This window comes from Coenobita brevimanus, chromosome 7 (assembly GCF_032717465.1).
Source record: "Coenobita brevimanus isolate Jiangsu-jjx chromosome 7, ASM3271746v2, whole genome shotgun sequence".
NCBI lineage: Eukaryota > Metazoa > Arthropoda > Malacostraca > Decapoda > Coenobitidae > Coenobita > Coenobita brevimanus.
Window position 1 is genome coordinate 14,798,036 of NC_136960.1, and position 21,209 is coordinate 14,819,244.

The window sequence follows — 21,209 nt, forward strand, 5'->3', positions numbered from 1 at the left end:
GGCAACTAATGCAGAGACTGAGCTCATTATATAGGGGACCGGCAGAGCTTGATTCAACTTGCAAGAAGGACGCGCAAATGAGGGCACAGAGGACGAAGAGTTGACACTCCTGCTCTGAACAACAGAAAGAACGACTTACTCACTATAAGGGGGAGAAGGGGGGAGTGAGGTAGAACATGCAAGCCTGGTCACTATGGAAGTCACGAGGCGAATCTCCATCAAACATGCAGCATACTGTACGTTAGAATTATACAAAGGATGATGAAATCATAGGCTATGCAACAATATGAAATAAATAAGGCGGGATGCGTAGGTAGGTATGTATGTAACGTATGGATGTAGGAGGTAGTAAATGTAGGGATATGCAGGTAGCAAGGAGAGAATGGTGAAGTAAGGATGTGTGAACAAATCAGTAACTGGGATGTGTGGTTATAGTTGACATAAGAAGACAGCTTAATCACACAAAAGCGAGTGATGTCGGAGGGAAGAAGGAGGATGTGTGAAGGTTAAAGTCGTGCAGATAAAATTGGTATGCGGGTACACGGAAGGTATGGGCGGAGTGTACTCTTAAAAATTTAAGCCTGTCAGGGCAAAGGTATACAGATAAAGATGTGTGAATTTATATGTGAATGTTTCAATAATTAGATATGACTGAAGCATTGTTAAAAAGGAAGCTTGTAGACAGTGAAATAGTATAACAGATAAAAACATCTATCTGGTACGTAAGAGCCGGGGTGCATGGGCAAGGCTCCATGAAGTACACTAGGATACCATAGTTTCTAGCCCGCCCAGCTCTGGCAGTGGTTAAGACCAGTACCCTTATTGAACGGCGGCCCACAGTGATGATTAAGCGTGGTGGTGGGAGTGGGCAACTCAGTCACAAATGATTGTGAAACATTTGAGGTTCTCGAATCCTGTCCCAACCCACCTGAACCGAGCTGTAGTACTGGTGGCTGCTGCCTTACCTCTGTATCATTCTGACTACTGAAGCCTCACTGACAGTAAGTATGAAAAACATCCTTTTATTTTATTTAACTCTGCACAATAATTATGGAGATTGTTTGTATGCTTACAACTTTGATCGTATACGTCACACGTAGTTTTGATGTATGCCATTAAGTATGTGATTAAGAATTATTACTCTAATGCATACCTATTCCCTTTTAACATCCACCAACTTCCGTATATCCACAACAGTGGAGTAACAAAGATATATTCCTGTATTGTTGTGTCAATATTGTTCAATTTCCTCTTTCTACGTGTTAGGTGTGACGTAATGCAGAAAATGAAGTAGCCCTGAATTTAAATGTATATTTGCCATTCTAGGTATGGAACAGCAGCCACGACGTAGCTTGCGACCACCACGAACCAGAGCTAACCGACCTGAAGTGATAACACGTCGCTCTAAGATTATTGCTTATCACGAAGTTGGTAAGGGGATAAGAGATATAAGTCGCCTACTGGGCATGTCCAGAGATTCTGTTCGGCTATGGGTGAGGAGATACGAGGAGGAGGGTCACGTGTTGACAAGGCTCAGATTCGGACAGCCTCGTGTCACAACACCTGATGAAGACGATGCAATACGGAGGGAAGCAGAAAGACAACCTTTAACAACGGCAGTTAATATCACACGGAATGTGGGGCTACGCTGTCATCCTATCACTGTGAGGCGGCGACTGAAGGAAGCCGGTCTTAATTGTTTCATTCCTGCACGCAAAGAGACGTTAAGTGACGTTCACAGAGAAGCTCGACTAAGGTTTGCGCGGGCTTACTTAAATAATGGAATTGACTTTTGGAGGTCTGTGATTTTCACTGACGAAAAGACTTTTTCATCTGTCTCAGCTCTTGGTCGACAGTGTTGGCGTTTAAGAAAAACATGATATGCAACCCGTAATATCCATGAAACATCGAGAAGCGGACGTGTATCAGTATCCCTCCATGGGTGGATGTGGTGGGGGGGGGTGTAGGAGAGCTAACAACCATTGAGGGTCATTTGGATGGAAAGCAGTATATCAATATTCTTGAAACCTCCTTCCTCCCTTCGGTGCGGGCGTATGCCATTCCCCACCCTCGACCCATTTATATGGTGCAAGACCTCTCTCCCATCCACACATGCAGGGTAGCAAGGAGGTGGTTTGCTTCTCATCCAGAGATAATTTTGTTGGATTGGTCGCCTAGAGGGGCGGACTGTAATCCAATAGAAAATTTGTGGGCATATATGGTTCAGGAGTGGCATGTTGAAATGAAAACCAAAAGAGAAGTAGAAAGGAAAAAACGGAAGTGTGGGCGGGATTGAGGAACCGGCCAAACGTGTGTAGTAGTTTAGTAGACTCCTTACAGAGCAGACTACAGGAGGTAATAGATGCTGCCGGGGGTTGGACGCATTACTAAAAAGGTGAACATGCTCGAGTTGCAAGCAGAAGACTAAGTATAATTAGGATTGAAAATATATTATTTTGGCCAAACCTAAAATAATGTAGGCTGTACATAATTTCGCAGCCTTCAAGAAGATATATAATTTTAGACGTAAAAATGAGCCTGTTTTGTATGCATTGAGGGAATTCATAAAATGAATAGTTTGTTGGGTTTGGAATGTGGTATTTGTGTATTCTTTCAGTATCTATACGTGCAATCATTAGTAGATGGCATTAGTATAGTTGTTTTTAAGCAGTCAGATCTTTATTTTTACTTTTCATTTGCATATGCATTTCCCGAAGACGCAGTTGAGTGTCAGCTATAATTGTTATATTATTTGGCTTGTGAAGAGTAAATTATTTGAGGTAGCAGGAAGTTTATTGTAAATAATACTATTTATTGTGGTAAACGTATAATAGATATATAAAACACACACAAATGGAATTTTATTATTATGAGAGAATACAGTATATTAATGAATGAGATAGTATTTGATATAATATTGAAAAAAAATATAGAATACCATGTAATCATGTAAATGACATGAGTTATAAGGTGATATGAAAACAAAATATATAGCATAAAGTGCAATCAGAGAGAGAGAGAGAGGGGGGACACTCGATCGTGAGTTGAATTTGAATCCCTCAAATGCTTCAGACTATATTCGCGGCTGTGTTGCCCTCTCTCAACCCCCATGAACCATCACTGTGGGCCGCCGTTCAGTAACGGTACTGGTCTCGACAATTGTCAGCCCGGGGTGGGCTAGAATCTATGGTATCCGAGTGTACAGTTAACTATACAGTAAACATACTGAGCGAATTGTGCAAAACTAAATATCTGTATAGGAAAATGTAGGTAGAGATGTGTCACTAGGGATGTGTGGGCAGGAGTGTGTGGACAGGAGTGTGTGGACAGGGAGTTGGAGATAATGGACTGTATGACTATGAGATTTATGAGTGACTATGACTTAGGAGAATGACAGACAAGTTTCAGAATTCCATGAATCCAGTAAGTTTTTGTGTGAGTATGATAAAGATCTGTCCACATTATCTGAGGTAGACCCACTGACAATTCCTTCACAATTCGCCGCCATATACGGTGTACGAGTAGGGGAGAGAGGTGAAAGGCCTCGACCTTGCCTCTCCATTCTTCATCCCACGTCATGCTGTCATTACTTACTATCTTTCACTCATTTAAAATTCCTTCGTATCTCTTCCCTCATCCGTTGCTTTTATTCCTTCAAGCGACCTAAAATAAACAACGATGAACTAACAGTATTTCAAAATTAAAAATAAGTTTATATACTCGAGTGGAGAACAGGATATGAAAATTTAAAATGTGGTTATATCTTGACCTAATGATAAGAGCAAAGGTGGAGGGGGAGGGGGAGAGGGAAGGAAAATTGCGGCCGGCTGGTTTACACGATGCGGCCGCTGTCTCTGGCCACCATTACCACGAGACTACGAGAACTACGATAAGGACAGCAAAGAAAAATATTCACACAGACACACACACAGACACACACACACACACACACACACACACACACACACACAGACACACACACACACACACACACACAACCTCGTCAAGATAAGGTGCACTTTTTAATCTTATGTGGTATATACGTTCGTTTAATCAATAATTAATAACAAGGATAAATGAGAGAGACCACGATTCACTTTCTAATCATAATGTGGTATATAAGTTCATTAAACCACTAATTACTAACAATGATAAATGTAAAGGTCCTGGTGTTGGTGGGTGTCCTGAATTATTAAAATTTTCTCCCTTTAATACTTCTAGACTCCTAAACGTCTCCGCAACAACTTCCCGCAACATGGAGTTGTTACCCACGGATCACCTTCCGTTGATATCCAAGAAGAATGTAGTGACATGAGTGTAGGCTAAAATTCAAATTGTATATATTCTTTTTTCAATTTCCATTACAAACACGGTATCCTTCTAATATTATGTAATTTTAGTTCTTGCCAGCTATGAGCGAAAGAATGTTTATGAAGAGACGAGAAGTGGGCACGTGACATGCAATGTGTGTGGTTGTATTTCCATCCATGGGGTAGGAGATGTAGTGAAGGTGGAGGGACGATACATTGCACAAAAATATATTCAAATACCGCAGGATTTCTTTCTACCTTTCCTACGAGAGAAATATTTCCCCTTCCCTTCTGGACCAGTCATCTTTGTCCAAGATCGTTGTCCTGTACACACAGCAGGAGCAGTTCAGGAATGGTTTAGTAGTCAAGAAAACCTGCAACTCCTAGCTTGGTCGAGCAAGGGTTGTGACTGCAACCCAATCGAAAATCTGGGGGACCATGGTTAACACATAGGAACCAGGACGAGAGAAAACGGCAGACCAGCTGATGGCCCACATTATGACTCAGTGGGAAACATTCCGAGGGAAGCCACACATAGGAAGGAATAATGTGGCCAGCATGCCCGATAGGCTTCGAGAGATTGTGGAGAAGAAGGGTGGCTGGACTCATTATTGACTGCAATGTCTGTGTAAAACAATAAGCTAAGATGTATCAGCAGTGATATTATATTCCCTTACTTAATGTTGCAGTATGTTCTCATGCATTATCAACTGTCAGTATCACAGTGAGTAATATACTAGTGCCAATGACGTTAGCCCTTCAAGGTCTACTAAGAACTAGGGTACATTATACTGGCAAACACCGTAGGGGTTACAAAAATACAGAAATCTAAATTATGTGCAGTATCTGGTCGTGCTATTTTGACTAAAAATAAATAATGTCCGATTATAAATGCCCTAGCAATCGAAGATTAATGTAACAGTTATTCATGAACAAGCAAATATAGGATACTGCGGAATAAGAGTCAGTCCTAATCTCACTGGTAAACATTATAATAATCTACTGTAGGTCAAAAGATAAGGGATCATCAAGGCTTCAGAAATTGCAGTGTTTCTCAAGCAATGTCAAACACACTTGAAGAAACTTATATTATTGTGGGTATGGTCATACTATGCACAAATTACTGTAGTTGTTCTTTTTGGATTATCTGTTATAAAGTCAGATGCTTTTGCAACAATACCCTTTGCCGCTTGTTCGTTACAACTGTAATTAGTTTACCCGATTATTACCCTGTCAAACCTATGTAACATGCCACCACTTCCAACTGTCACCATTTATCAGAGTTCTAGCACTGTCGTTAAATGACAGTTCCTGTATACTGTATGTCACCCTCAACACAAAGATTGTGGTAGTATTCTGAGATATATTTGGAATCCCTAACTCAGTGTCGTTACCACTAAAAAGAGGCTGTTTTAGCTCATTCACATCGTAAACCTACGTTTTTAACAAATACGCTGGTGCCACATCTGTATTTCATTGGTGCCACATTTATTCAGCCACGTCCCTCTGCCACCCCCCAACACCAACACCCCCTACATTTGCGCCAGACATCTCGCAACTACTCTCCCTCTCACTAGAAAATGATTCGAAGAAACTGAGTCGAGCTGCACAGGATTCACACTTAGGAAAAAGAGGATTGACAACACTGACTGTACCAGCTATAAGTGTCCGCGATAGTAAGAAGGGGGACTGCCAGGCCTAAGGGACCGGGCTGTTATGACTGTGCCCAGAGTCCTGGACATAGAAAAAATCTAAATCCTTTAATTAATAACGGGTATATTTGCATTATTCAGGGGACTCAGTGTAGTGAATTACCCTTCATATCTTTGCCTCCATAAACAGAATTGGAAAAAATCGATGGAAGTTGCGGTGATACGAACAGCAAGAGCGAAAGAACGTATACATCACGCTACCTGGTTACATATCTACCTGGGCCTTCAACAGCAGAACGAGATACAAGTTAATATGGGATCGTTGGATCTGATATTACAAATGCCTTCAATATAGTAAAAAAAAAAAAAAACTTCATTACTTTTCTTCACGTAACGCTGTTAGTAATACCTTTGATACGTTAAAATCCTGCATCGCTGTTTCTCTTCGTCTATGTATGATGTGTTTCCATTCTACACTCTCCTGTGGGACTAGGTGTTAGCGGGACAGAAAAATTTGAAGCAAAACATAAGAAAGGAATGTAGTGAGGAAGACATACTGCAGGAAGGATTAGGGAAAAAAGGAGGGAGATAGGAAGAAGGTGAGGGATGGATGAAGGAAGTTGAGTGACGTGGAAGGTAGCAACTTGAGTATTCTGGAGGTGTGAGGGTGTGGGGCTTAACGAATGAAGGATGCAGTGTTGTGTACGCGAAGTAAGAGAGAAGGAAGGAAGACAAGAGAATGAAGGTAATAAGCGATATGAGGTGGATCATGGCTGGTTTATATTAAGGCGAAAATGGGGAAACAATGGAAGTGCGACTGAGGCAGTAAGGATAATAGAAGACTGACAAAACAAGGAACAAGTTATTAGGAAAATAAGGAAGGAAAAGACACAACTTAAACAAAGTAAACGTGAGGGTAGACGAGGAAAAAAAAATGAAGGAACGAAGGGTTTGAGAAGGAGAGAAGTAAAAAAAAAAAAAAAAAAAGGAAAAAAAAAAAAAAGAAAGAAAAGCGTTTTAACTTCCACGTCAGGACTTCACTAAAAAATAGCTATATCTTCTGCCAATAATTAAAAAAAACATATTCTTATCGTAACAGTACATCAGAGTAAGAACGAAGGAAAAAAGTACATTGCAAGATCACGTTTCTCCCATCCTCCCTTTCTGTGATCGCCCTCTGCTGCCCAAATCTATACTGGGAATTAGTTATGCCTCGTCACCTTATACTACGCCAATTTTTTTTACGAAACGCACGTCTTCCATCCTGACACACACACACACACACACACACACACACACACACACACACACACACACACACACACACACACACACACACACACACACACACACACACACACACACACACACACACACACACACACACACACACACACACACACACACTAATGCAAGTTATAGTAACTCACAAATGGTCACAAATTAACTCCTATACACCTTAATTAAATGCACTTAATGAATCAAAAGAAACTAAGGCAATGCCTCCGTCTTTTGAGCTTCAATAAGTCCTCCATTTCTCATCACCCGAAGATTCACAAAATTCTTCCGAAGCGTGGAATTAGCTCTTCAGTCCTTCTACACAGTATAACCGAATATCATCTCAACATACAGTATACAGAAAGAAGGTAACTGCACATAATGAAATTATGGTAATAAAATTGAAATTGGTGGCTAATGGAGAAGACACAAATCATGGGAAGATTATTTAAATCATGATGTAACAAAAGTCCCACAAAAAGCCGCGTTTCCGCCCGTTTTATTTATGAAATGATCCCAGATATCGACAAGAATGTAAATGAAGATACTGTTAAATGTGTGTTTATGATACCAGGGTGAACATTAAACTGAGTCAGACACGCATTAGTAACATGAGGTTCTAAAGATTATTTGAAACTGGACAGAGGCCTAATGAAATTCACAATAGATAAAAATGAGTAAATATGTCACGGGACAGCAGAAATGCCCTTCAGAGGCATATGTGAATTAATTAAACAGTAAAATCATGATCAAAGGAAAGAGACAAAATGGAATAAGACTCACAACATTTATGACTAGAAATACGATGAAAAACTATTAAATTCCATCATAAGATTTTTTTTTTTTAATTTGTCTGACTCTGGTCATAGGCTTCGCAGCCTGCTGCCAAGGCCCAGTAGTTCTACATACCATACACCTCTGCTTGTTACCACTTCTGCGCTAACACTCACCGTCCATACTGAATATATGTTACGGCTGTTTCAATACAGGAGTGGTGTATTGATATTAGCGGAGGTATTTTTACGACATGGCGGGTCTTCTGGTTGATCAGTAAAGTCTGATTTTATGAAATTCAAATTCTTAAACTGTTCCTGCCCCAGAGGGGATTTGAACCTGGGTCCAATAGAACTGCAGGCCACCTCTCTACCGATTGAGCCACCACCTCCCCCGATGCAAGGGGAAATACGAATGTATAGGGTTAACCTGGTCACACGCTACGCCAGGAACAGGAGCATTATCAAAATCATCCACTGTGGAAATAGAGGCATAACTGTGAGCAAATGGCTCAGATAACAAAAGTGCCGCATGAATGAAAAGGTGGAAGGAAAAGGAAGGCCGAAAAAGTGTTGGAGAGATTTCGTCCAGATAAAGATAACGAAAAATTATCAACTTACAAGACGAGAAATAGTAAAATGAAAGCAACAGACGAGAGTCCAGACTACCATTTGGATCCATCAAAGAAACTCTCTTAAGTTTACAAGTGAGTTACGTTGGAGTTTTACGGTGCTTGGTATTGTTATGTTCGTTAGTGTCACCATTGTGGTTGGAGCGAGGACAGGAGGACATCACTTCCCTCTTCTATCCCTTTCCCTCGTCTTTCCTCTATCCCCTCCACCTCCACCCCCACTATCCCCTCCCCCTCTTTACACCCACGCCACAATACCCACAGCCAAAAAGACAATCAGTAAACCTCTCACGCCAGACTGTAGCTCGGGTACCGCCACATAATCACCACCGTTATACTTCCTTCACTCAGGGCTGATTGGGTAAAGAAGAAACTGGAGCAATAGATTAGATAAGAGAAGATGGATTAAAAAAAAAAAAAAAAAGAGGAATAGATAGCAAAAAAGAAAAAAGCAACATCCAGTCAGCAAATTCGGTAGTAAAAAACACACTCAGATGAAACCAATACTACCCTCTATCAGAAGAAAGGCAGACTAAAATAGTGTAGAAGTTTCAATGGCGATAAGATTAAGTACGGCGTGCTTCCTTCACCTGCAAGAAATCGTTTGGTTATACTCAGAAAAAAAATCTGAGCGTCCCCTCCCCCAACTGTGTGTGTGTGTGTGTGTGTGTGTGTGTGTGTGTGTGTGTGTGTGTGTGTGTGTGTGTGTGTGTGTGTGTGTGTGTGTGTGTGTGTGTGTGTGTGTGTGTGTGTGTGTAACTTCACAGCTGCTTTACTGTATATAAATACTTGTTGCTTTTTCACCGCATTTCCAGATGTAGTAATATAAAAACCACGAAAACTGTGAGAAGGCTTCAAAGTACCCTTACCTGACAAATAAGGATGTCCCGCCCCCCCCCTCTCTCTCTCTTCAAGCCTACAAAAAACCCTAAATCTCCCCCTCCTACAACACCTTGCAATTCATCTTACCCCATCTTTCCTCCAACTATCCTTTCTCCTCGCCTACCAACCTTCCTCCTTCTCTTCTCCAACATATCTTCACCCTTCTCTTACCTCCATCCCATACTCCCTCTATCGTATCTCCACTCTTTCATCCAGGTGCTAATCTCTCCAGGCACCCATTTCCGTCTCCCCCAAAGTACCAAACTTCCTCCCTCTCCCCATCTGTCTCTACCTCCCCCCTCTATTGCCCTTGTAACCCGCCCTCCACCCCCACGGACTCGTCCAGCCCGGGGCCAGAGTTGAGCGGTGACCATCTACGGATAAATGCCGGGCGAATCTCATATGGTGTTACTATGTACCTCCCCAGCCATAGCTCACTGGCGGCCACACCATCCCTGTCCCGCACCTCACCTCACCCCACCCAGTAACGTGGAGCTGGTTTGCTGTGGGTGGGTGGGTGTGGGTGTTTCTTGAGATTGTGGGTGTGGCTTGGCGGTTGTGAACAGATGGAAGGTGTGGTTGTTTACAGTATGGTTGCAAGAGGCTGTTGAAAACATGAAAATACCCTAGGACCTTTGGTGGTCTGGATGGTTTTTAAGTGGCTGTGTGAGTGGCTTGTTGGTGTTTTATGGGTGGCGTCAGGTTTTTTATGGGCGGGATAATGTGGCTGTGTGGATGGATGGGTGAACGGGGAAGGGACGGGTGAATGGGGAAGGGACGGGTGAGCGGGAGGGAATGGCAGGGTGCGTGGTTAGGTGGTGGCGATAATGTTAGCTAAAACGCAGAACAGGTGAATAGCAGGAAAGGGGAGAGAATGTGGGGAGGAAGATGGAGAGAAAATGTGAGAAGGAAGTGGGAGAAAGAATGTGAGAAAGAAGAGGGAGAAAGAATGTGAGAAAGAAGAGGAAGAAAGAATGTGAGAAAGAAGAGGGAGAAAGAATATGTGGAGGTATAGGAGATTGTGTGAAGCAGGGGTATAATATGTGAGAAGGATGAGAACATGTGCTCTTGAGGAGGAGGAGCAGCAGCAGCAGCGCGGGAACTTGAGAAAGGGGAGGGCGGAACTAAAAGAGGAAGAGGGGCAGAGAATATGAATTAAAGAAAAAAAAGAGAGAGAGAGAAAGAGAGGGGCGAATAACAAGGGGAAATAAAGCACAGCAAACAGAGAAATGAGATAAATGATATGTATACAAGAATGCAAACAACGACGAGCATATCGGCTCTCTCGAGGTTGTTTGTTGGAGAGGAGATAAAGATTATGGAATCGGTTCTATGAGATGAAGATAAGGATAGTAAAGCAAGGAGGCTTCCGCTACCTACTAAACATAAAAGGACAAAGAAAAAAATTAAAAAGATAAAAGACGAAATGCACGGAACAAACCTGGAATGAGATGGAGGAGGAGGAAGAGGAGGAGGAGGATAGAAGAATTAAGAACTAGAGTGGATGGGTGGAGAGAGAATCGGGAGAAGCTAGAAAGTGCAGGTGAGATGAGGCGTGAGGAGAGGAAAAACGGAGAGAGGGGCAGGGGAAAGCTACTGCCCCTCCCACCATCACCTCCCTTCTGTCAGTCCCCATGCAAATCAGCAACACCTGTGCCTGAACACCCACCTGGTAATGACTGGACAACTTTAACAACCAAGGCCTGGAGTCCCTCACGGCCACACATACAATTAAACACTGCCTTATATGCAAGTGAGATACACAGCCTACCTTAAAAGCAGATAGCCTTCATCGCCTTCTCGTGCCGCCCCTGATACAACACAAGTTAGCTACGGTCTCGGAGCTGACTGTTTTAGTAATATCTGTAATGATGGTAATCACTTTGTTATTTAGAAACAAGAGAACCTGCTTGATCAATTTCCATCCTGATAAAAATAAGAATCCATCGAAAAAAGGCCTTTTTATACAATATTCATGAATATTCCAGGATGATATTGAAATGAAACTAACTAAAAATACGAACAAGAAGCCTCGGACCAGGACTGACCGAAAGGTGAAGAATAAGGACCGAACAAAGGCCATGATACGGATGGCGACGTGGAATGTAAGGGGTGCAAAGGATGAGGTGAAAGAGAGGGACATTGTCCAGGGGCTTCAGGGTGCGAAAGTGGATGTATGTGGATTAACTGAAACTAAATGGGGAGGTGAGAGTGTAACACAATGGGAGTATGGATGGGGTATGTGTGCGGGAATAGATGAGAATGAGAGGGCAAAAGAAGGAGTGTGCATTGTGGTGAGTAACAAATGGAAGGAGAATATAAGAAAGTATGGATCATTTGGCTCAAGGATTGTGTGGGCAAGACTGAAAGTTGGACTACAAATGTGGGCGATTGTGTGCGTGTATACGCCAACACAAGATCGTGCAAGCAGAGTGAGAGAAGAGTTCTGGACAAATGTGGAAGCGTGCATGGAAAAGCTTGAAAGAAATGAGAGTGTTTTTGATTGGCGATATGAATGGTAAAGAAGGGAATGTGAACATGAATGGAGTAGTTGGTGAGTGAGGTGTGCCTGCTGAGATAGATGAGAATGGCAGCCCTTTAACGGACATTTGTGCTGGAAGGGGGTTGGTCATAGCCAATACCCTCTTCCAGCACAAAATGATCCATAGGTATACATGGCGAATGTTGAGAAGAGTGGGTGGTGAACTGAATGGACAGATGGCAATGATTGATTATGTGTCTGTGGATGAAAGGATGCGAAGGTGTGTAATGGATGCAAGCGCATATACAGGTTGGGGGAGTGGAATTTCTGACCACCACTTGGTGGTGGTGAGAATCAAGGTCCAAGTGAAATGGAGAAACAGAAGAAGGGAAGGACATGAGAAAGTACTATATGCAAGGAGGGTGGAAAAGTTACAAATGGATGAGAAAAAGGCAAAATATAAGAGAGAAGTGGAGGAGTGACGGTAAATATGGATTGGAGCAGATGGGGGACGTGGAAGGTGTGTGCAAGATATTCACAGAAGAAATCTGTGCAGCATGTGAGGTGTTTTGTGGGGTGAAAAGATGAACGGGGGTGCAAGGAACAGCTTAGTGGAATGAAGAGGTGAGAGAGGCAGTGGCACAAAAGAAGAAAGCATGTAATGAGTGAATGAGAAACAAGGGCGTGAAAGAAGTTGAGAGACGGAAGAGCTATGTGTAGAGAGGAAGAGAAAGGTGAAAAGATTAGTAAGAGAAAGAGAGTGGATGAGGAATTTGGAAGGAATTTCAGTGTAAAGTGGAGGGAATGTAAGAAAATGTTCTGAAAAGAGGTAAAGAAAGTTAGACAGGGTGGCAATGAAGTTAGTCGGGGAGTGAAAGATAAAAATGGTAGATTACTAGTTGAGACGAGAGAAAAAGTGAGTAGATGAAGAGAACACTTTAAGGAACTGTTGAACTAAAGAATGAATGTAATGTGGTTATAAGTGACTGGGGAATGGCTGGGAGAAGGAGGGATGTGAGAAGAGAGGAAGAAATCAGTAGGATAGAAGTTGTGGATGCAATGAAGAAAGTCAAAATGGGAAAAGCCCCAGGAATTGATGGAATGTGTGGTGAAATGCCGAAGCATGGGGGAGAGCTAGTAGTAGAATGGATGTGGAAGATGTGCAGATTGGCCTGGGAGGAAAGCAGAGTCCCGGAGGATTGAAAGTCAGGTATAGTTATTCCCTTGTACAAAGGAAAAGGGGGAAAAAATGTGTAGTAATCATAGGGGCATTTGTCTTCTTAGTGTAATAGGAAAAGTATTTGGTAGGATAGTTATTGACAGAGTCAGGGAATTAACAGAGGAATTAGTTGGAGAAGAACAGGGAGGTTTTAGGAAGGGAAGAGGTTGTGTAGATCAGATATTCATTCTTAGATCTTTAGTAGAAAAGTTTCTAAGGTAAAGAAGTTGTATGTGGCGTTCATGGATTTGGAGAAAGCATATGACAGGGTGGATAGACAATGATTGTGGAACGTATTAAGAATGTATGGAGTAGATGGGAAGTTGTTGAATGCTGTGAAGAGTATGTATGAGGATGCTAAGGCTGCAGTGCATGTGGATAGTGAACTGAGTAAATTTTTCTACTTGAAGGTTGGATTGAAACAGGGATGTGTTATGTCTCCATGGTTGTTCAACCTGTATATGGATGGGGTTATAAAAGAGATACAAGGTAGGGCACTGGTTGTTGGAACGGCCCTAATGAGAGAGGGCATAGTCTGGAAACTCCCTGTACTGTTGTTTGCAGTTGATACTGTGTTGTTAAGTGAAGATGAAAGGGATCTGCAAGGCTTGGTGGATGAGTTTGGGAGAGTGTGTAAAAAACGGAATCTAAAGGTGAATGTAGGGAGTAGTAAAGTTATGGTCTTTCAGAGAAGTGAAGTCAGTGAATGTACAGTGAGGTTGGATGAGGAGGAAATGGAAAATGTGAGTGCTTATAAGTGCTTGGGTTGTGCAATGAGTAAGGATGGAAGTTTGGAGGGTGAAGTGCTTGAAAGGGTACGACAAGGAAGAAAGGTTGCTGGTTTCTTGAAAGCAGTGGTAAGAAACAGGGAAGTGAGCATGGAAGTGAAAAAGTTACTACATGACAGTATTGTGATACCAACTCTAACGTAAGGAAGTGAAGCTTGGACCTTGTTGGAGAGACGGAAGTCAAGGATGAGAGCAGTGGAAATGAGTTATTTGAGAGGAGCCTGTGAAGTCACATGGAGAGACAGACTGACAAATAAAGATGTGAAGAAGCATTGTGGTGTGGATGTGGATGTGATAGGAAGCGTTAGGAGAAGCACGCTGAGGTGGTTTGACCATGTGGAGAGGATGGAGAGTGAGAGACTAACGAGGAGAGTGTATGTAAGTGAGGTAGAGGGGGGAGAGGGAGAGGGAGGCCAAGGATGAGATGCAGGGATGGAGTGGAGAGGTATACGAGGGAGGGGTGTGTGAGCAGGGAGGAGGGCAGTGAAATGGTGGGAGACAGGGCGACATGGAGGCGATTTGTTTGTGGCCATCCCTTACGGGATTAAGACGTCTGGCAATAGATAGATAGATAATGAAATGCAAGCGGTATGAATGCAGGCAGGAACACCCGTCTCTTCTCACAGCTCATTAAAACCTCATTCAGTAAACTCGTTGCAGATACACTCATTACAAAATGTACGGTGAAGTCCGATGGATGTGGAACTAAACAGTACGAGTCCTACACTCTTGGTAAGCACATGCTGACTTTATAACGACATATTACAAGCTCTGTCACTCATACTCCATGTCATACCGTACTGCAGTAAAGAGAATCTTGTAGAGTGTGACAAGATGTCTTCTTTGTTTGATAATATTTTCCAGCCTATAATCATTAACCCATTAAGTACGAGATCAAAATAACCAATCTCAGTGGTACTTGCCCGGGCGACCGAAGCCACTCCCAGGTACTCAAGCCCCGTGAGGGGCCGAGGGTGTTTGTGGTGGTTTGGGCCCCATGCTGTCCTCCTCTTCGACAGCCTGTGGGGGGTAGACCCACAACAAAGACGCCACCGCTCCATCATGGAGAGTGGTCAAAACCCTAGGTTCTGATCACCTCCCAATCATCATCACTACCAAAGCCAGAATCACCCCAGCTGGCCACAAACAAACATACACTAATTATAAGAGATCCAACTGGGAGGCCTTTGTAACTGAAACAGAACAACATTTCGAAACACTAAACAGTACATCCATCACAAACATCAACACCGCTGTGCACATTTTCAATACAATTACACAAAACGCAGACAAAAGACACATCCCTAGAGGCAACAGAAAGAGACACAACCCTAACTTCTCATCAGAAATTCAAGACCTCATCAGACAACGGGACACATTGCGATACTCCCCAACACCCTAAACACAAGACACCGTACAACAAATACAAGAACTAAACACTCAAATCAACAATAAAATATCAGAACAGCACACACTAAACTGGAAAAATTTCCTCCAAACACTTGACCACAAAACATACATCAGCAAACTCTACAAAACACCAAACAGCATCACACTTTCCAACAGGAACACCACACAATCACATGCTGCCATCACAACAACAGACACCATACCCTCAAACAAACAACAAGCAAACACTCTCATCAATCATTTTTCACAAGTCAGCCATCTAAACCCCCATCCCGAAGACAGATGTATCATCCGACGTAAGAGACAGTTCCCCACAGACCCCGACTACGCACCTTTCACTTACAACCAGATGAAGCACATCATTAACAACCTCAAGCACTCATCTGCCTGTGGACCAGACGACATACGCAACATTCACCTTAAACACCTTGGACCACAAGGCATACAAGCACTCACCAACATATCAAACTACAGCTACTCACACAGCATAATACCCAACATCTAGAAGCATGGCATTATCATCACTATCCCTAAACCCAACAAATACCCCACGTTACCCTCCTCACACTGCCCCATCACAGTCCTCTGCACCCCCTCTAAAGTCACTGAACGACTGGTACTACAACTAGTCACACCTCACATTCCCCTAGCCCAGTCACAACATGGCTTTAGGCCACTGCACTCCACAAACACCCTTCTTACAGACCTTACACAGAGAGTTTTCGATGGCATGAATTCAGCTAGGCCACCACACAGAACACTCCTAATCACACTAGACATCAGCAAAGCTTTTGATGCCATCCCCCGCCACAACCTCAGAAACAAAATAACACAAATATGCACAATAACACAAAAAGATGGCTGGCAAACTACTTAGCAGGCAGATGTGCACACGTAACATTTGCCGGTCAGTCTTCTACCATCAGAAACTTCACAAACGGCGTCCCCCAAGGATCTGTTTTGTCCCAGACACTCTTTAACCTATATATGCATGACATACCCACATACCACACACCACAGATACACATAGCTTCCTATGCAGATGATATAACACTTACATGTATGCACCAAAATGCAAACACAGCTGCACACATCACTCAACCTACCTTACCTCAACACACTACACGAATGGTTCACAACAAACAGGCTCAAAATAGCCCCAGCCAAATCTACAGTGACCCTTCTCACAAACTGGACAGAGAACACAGCCACATCCCACACCTCACCATAAACAATACTCCCCTACCACACACACACACACACACACACACACACACACACACACACACAATCCTTGGTGTAACATACAATACATCAATGTCATTTAAACAACACATCACAAACATTAAAAATAAAATAACACCAAGACTCAATGCTTTGAGGTCACTTGCCCATACAACATTCGGACACAACAAAGAAACCACCAGCACAGTATATAAACAATACATACGTTCAGTGATGAATTATGCAAGCCCTGCCTAGGCTTCAAACCTCACCAAAACACACTACAACACTCAACAGACCATACAGAACAAGGCCCTAAAAATAATCACAGGCTGCACAGCTACTACACCCACAGACCACCTGCATCAAGAAACCAAAGTCCTCAAAGTCAAGGATCACCTAGACATGAGAGGCACCCAGTTTCTTCCAGCAGCCTCCACAAACCCACAACATCCACTATATTACGTGGCAGCACATCCACCCACACCAAGGTACATAAAAACAACACCCAGCACACGATACCATACACAAATACTATCATCTTTCCCCCCTCGCCCACCTCAGACCAGCTTCCAGAAGCATATCCACACTCAGATCACTCACCACTCCATTCACTCACTTAAAGACAACACACAGCTGCATGCACGGCCTCCTGACATCCACCCTTCTGAATCCTATCTCCCTCATGAGGCCAGGGTCCACCTGGCCAGGCTGAGATGTGGGCACCATCCAGCCCTCTTAAGCTACCAGAAGAGGCTGGATGACTCCGTCACTGATGCCTGTCCAGGATGCAACACAGCACCCCATACTATTAAGCACATTATGGAAGACTGCATTGCACACAATCACCTATGCCAACAACACAACATACACTCTTTGAGAGCTCTGTGGGAAAGCCCGATCTCGGCCATGGCCTTCCTAAGGGACTCGGGGCTGTTCAGCCAGACTGCCTAGGGAACAACTACTACTACTACTACCAATCTCAGTAAAATCCTACAGAGATGGCGAGAATAGCATAAGAAAGAGATCATTGTACTGAAATCGATAATGGGGACAATTTTCAAACCAGTGAGGCTAATCGATTTTTTTTATTTTTTTGTGCTATACATAACTGTTTGAGAGTAGTTAGAATAACAAACAAAAAGGGTAACCGTACTATACTCTGTTTTAATTTTTTTGTGTGTGACTCTGGGCATAGGCTTCACAGCCTGCTACCAAAGCCCAGTAGTCCTCTTACATACCATACACCTCTACATGTCACTTCTTCGATGCTAACACCCATCGTCCATATTAAATAAATGCTAGGGCTGTCTCATACAGGACTGGTGTATTGGTATTGGGGGGGGGGGTATTTTTACGACATGTCAGCGGGTCTTCTGGTAGATCAGTAAAGTCTGATTTTATGAAATTCAAATCCACAAACTGATCCCTGCCCCAACAGGGATTTGAACCTGGGTCCGGTAGGACTGCAGGCCACCTCTCTACCGACTAAGTACATTCACTTTACCTTGGCATAAAACTGCCATCTCCTCATCTTGAATACTGAACTGTAATAAGATATAAACAGTAGATTATCATGCAAGTCACGAAGTGCCATGGATTGGATGTACGAGTACAGCCATAGTAGTGTCATTTTCTGCCACAGGGCTACGCTACGTGAAATAAGCTGCAAAAGGATGAAACTCTGGGCCAAATTAAAAAGACTTATAACACCATATGCATCAATTTCCTATAGTGACTGTCTTAGTCCACTCTTCTTAGATTTACTGTAAACCAGTTCCCCTTCCAACTCTCCTCACATTTTCTTCTCCTCCTTACTCCCCTCCCCTGCCATCCCCCCTCCCCTCTCCAAGGCAGCAGGAGGGCCCCGGTTACAGCAGGGTGTCAAGCCAGACTCGCTGGACTGGTCAATTACTTGTTGACCAACCAAAAGCAGAAGTGATGCCATTCCTTGGGATTTTTCCCAAGATCTTGGGATTTTTTCATGAAAATGTCAGAGATCTTGGGATATTTCCATGAAAATGCCAGAGATCTTGGGATTTGGGGGGATTCTAGAATTTTCACTTTTTTCAAATTTAAATTTGCCTCTATAAAAAATCTAGCATTTGTATATCATCAGTTTTACTGAAAATGCCAGATATAGGTCAGCAAGACCAGTGGAGGGATTTACTGTATGCAAGGAAATCACTCAAGAGCATGAATGCTGCAGTGACATCATTCTGGCTGGAACTACGGACGGTTAAGGATTGTAAAAATTAACCCAAATTTAAACTCCTCTCACAGAGTGTAGTCTGTTAGCTCTGCCCCATTCCTCAGCATGTGCTGAGAAGATATTTTCCCAGCACAACATAATTAAACAGACTGCTCATATCGACTGTTGCTAATTGCCTTCTTCCAAAACAAACAATATCTCGTGAGGAGGTGACTTGTTATCAGTGGGAACCATTAACATCACATATTAAAAATTTACGGAGTGGGTTGATTGATTGATTGATTGATTGCGAATAATTAAAATCTGGCGGCGCAACTGGCAGGGTCATATGCCGCCGGATGACAAAGTCAAACACACAGCAAAATAAAAAGTGCATATTCAAATTAAAATTAATATCTGTTAGTAGGAATAAACCATTGAAAATAATAAAAAAAAAAACAGTTTATAAAATATCAATTACTTATAAAAGTGGAAGAAGGCCTGCCTCATGAAGAAAACTAAAAATATCACTAAAATCGCTAGAGGCTTCACCAAGCATCGAGGACAAACAGTAGGCACCATCTGCGCCTTTATGCCTATGGAGGAATCTCTGACGGTGGTCCCCCAGACTCAGACACTCGACCAACAAGTGACGGACAGCAAGGGGAACAAGGCAGTCATCACAGTACAGTTGAGATTCACCATTCATCAGGAACCCATGTGTAAGCCACGAATGCCCAATGCAAAGTCTAGCAAGAGCCACCTCCAATTGCCGAGACATAGAGGGAAGAACCCTTGGCACAACCACTCTCTGAAAGATTTCTTTTAGTTTATTGTAAGAAACAACATCCCAGTGTCTCAGCCAACACATACGAATTGCGTACCACAAGTAAGGTGTTACATCAGAAGCAGGATGTGATTGATTGATTGATTGATTGCGAATAATTAAAATCTGGCGGCGCAACTGGCAGGGTCATATGCCGCCGGATGACAAAGTAAAACACACAGCAAAATAAAAAGTGCATATTCAAATTAAAATTAATATCTGTTAGTAGGAATAAACCATTGAAAATAATAAAAAAAAAAACAGTTTATAAAATATCAATTACTTATAAAAGTGGAAGAAGGCCTGCCTCATGAAGAAAACTAAAAATATCACTAAAATCGCTAGAGGCTTCACCAAGCATCGAGGACAAACAGTAGGCACCATCTGCGCCTTTATGCCTATGGAGGAATCTCTGACGGTGGTCCCCCAGACTCAGACACTCGACCAACAAGTGACGGACAGCAAGGGGAACAAGGCAGTCATCACAGTACAGTTGAGATTCACCATTCATCAGGAACCCATGTGTAAGCCACGAATGCCCAATGCAAAGTCTAGCAAGAGCCACCTCCAATTGCCGAGACATAGAGGGAAGAACCCTTGGCACAACCACTCTCTGAAAGATTTCTTTTAGTTTATTGTAAGAAACAACATCCCAGTGTCTCAGCCAACACATACGAATTGCGTACCACAAGTAAGGTGTTACATCAGAAGCAGGATGTGGGTAGTCGGTAGGGGGCTGTTGATAAGATGCAGATTTAGCTAAAGTATCTGCCCTCTCATTGCCCACCACACCAACATGTACGGGTACCCAACAGAAGTCTACACGGCGGCCACGACGGCAGAGAAGAAAAAGCCACTCTAATATTGATAAAATCAATGGATGGGATGCATTAAAAGACTCCAGTGCAGACAAAGCACTACATGAGTCACTAAAAATCACAAAAAAGGATTGGGGGAGAGTAAAAATAATTTTAACAGCATATAAAATTGTAGTCAGTTCCGCCGTATACACTGAAGTAATGCCAGGAAGGCTACCGCCCCTACTAAAGGAAGGGAAGACGACACCAAATCCTACTCCAGTATCAGTCTTAGACCCGTCAGTATAGACGGGGACAGAACCCTCATGAACGGAGGCATGTTCTAAAAAAAGGGAAAGTGACACCTGAGAGGGAAGTGAGCCCTTTTTTTCAACAACGGACCTACAGAATGTCACGTGAGAAAGCAGCCAAGAACCCACCCTTGGGATCCGATGTGGACAAATTGCCAGTCTCGGAACAGAGAGGGCTAACATAACAGATCGGACCCTGTAACCAAATGGCTTTGGGAAATTAGGACGGGTGTCAAAAACAGAAGATCGGGAATCCTGGGAGACAATGGCACAAGAAACTGAGTCTGGAATGCAGTGAAGACGATACCAACACCTCATCATTAGCAACTGGCGTTGCAAATCCAAGGGGAGTACACCAGCATCCACCAATAAACTTGGAATCAGAGATGATCTGAATGCTCCGGTTGCCAGACGTGCACCAGCATGATGCACAG

The 21,209-nt window shown here is 43.0% G+C and overlaps 1 pseudogene; it reads left to right on the forward strand.

Annotated features, from left to right (window-relative positions):
* Positions 1-1,328: 1,328 nt before the first annotated feature.
* Positions 1,329-1,869, forward strand: LOC145403585 (uncharacterized; annotated as a pseudogene).
* The last annotated feature ends 19,340 nt before the right edge of the window (positions 1,870-21,209 follow it).